Here is a 1,357-nt window from a genome sequence, read left to right as displayed (position 1 = left end):
CCCTGTCTCTTTACCATTACATTAGTCACTTCGTACGTTTTCTTCCCTTTTTCCCTCTTTCATCCACACATTCCCTGGAGATGTCGTGATTTGAGGCTGCGACTGGTAGGAACTGCTTCTTTCCTTTCCGTCTGTTGCTTCTCTCTATCTTTCTTACTTCTCCCCCTGCACGACTCGGGTTCGAGGATCCTGTGTCAGAATTTCTTCAAGTTTAAAAGAAATTATTTCTAAAATCTTCATTGCTCTAAGATCAATGACTTACATCTATAATCCTGGAATCCCTATCTGTAACAGTTATTTGTCATGCTAAGTATGCACGTAATACACTATTGGACACTACCTTACACTCGTTTTTCTACTAATCAGATGGCATTGATGTCTTAAATGGGCAAGGAATAACCCCCCACCCCCCCCCGACCCCCCAACATTTCCCGCTTCACGGAGTGGCCCTTCTTGTGTCAACAACAGCAAGGCAGACCTCGAAATGAACGCCTAGAAAAACAAAAGAAAAACAAAGGCCAAGTCAAAATATACTAGAAAAAACAACAGACATAACCATAGATGGAGAGAGAATAGAACAATTTAATATACCAATTCAAATATCTAGGGGCAACAATCACAGACGATGGCAAAAGGGAAAAAAGAAATAAACTAAAGGCGAAAAAATAAATGCAAAAACAAGATTTAGCCAATAATAAATGTGCAAACTATTAAATATCCAGAGCAAAACTATCTCTAGAAAATACTGGAATGCTTAATCTTTCCCATATTCCTACACGGCGCTGAAAACTGGACTTTAACTAAGAAAGATGAAAACAAAATATCTGCGTTTGAGATGGGGTGCTACCAGAGCACGGCCAGAATTAGCTGGAAAGCAAAAACCCACACAAAAACAAACGAACAATAAGGAGTGTATACTGATGGAAGTTGGTTGGTGGTGTGTGTGTCGGGGGTGGGGGAGATACAAGCCAACACAACCAGCGGCCACTTGAGGTCATCGGCATAGACTGACCGCTGTGTGAGGGCCAGGCCGGTAGGTGGGTAGGAATGACCAAGTGTGCGTGCACGCGGCTGGCTTGCCCAGGGTGCCCTGGGAGTGGGGATCAAGCCAGAGTATAATCATTGGTCAAGCGACGTGGTCATGTAGAACAGTCACTTCGGCCAGACTCCCTCCCTCACTCACTCTCCCTCACCCACTAATTCACTCCCTCCCTCACCCATTCACTCACTCCCTCCCTCACTCACCCATTCACTCCCTCCCTCACCCATTCCCTCTCTGTCTCTGCCTCTCTCTTTCTCTATTTTTATCTATCTATCCCCTCTCTCCCCCCTCCCTCTCTCTCCTCCCCCCCCCTCT

The sequence above is a fragment of the Aplysia californica genome, unplaced genomic scaffold (genome assembly GCF_000002075.1).
Source record: "Aplysia californica isolate F4 #8 unplaced genomic scaffold, AplCal3.0 scaffold00606, whole genome shotgun sequence".
NCBI classification, from domain to species: Eukaryota; Metazoa; Mollusca; class Gastropoda; order Aplysiida; family Aplysiidae; genus Aplysia; species Aplysia californica.
The sequence above is the reverse complement of the archived record's forward strand: the minus strand, read 5'-3'. Positions refer to the sequence as shown.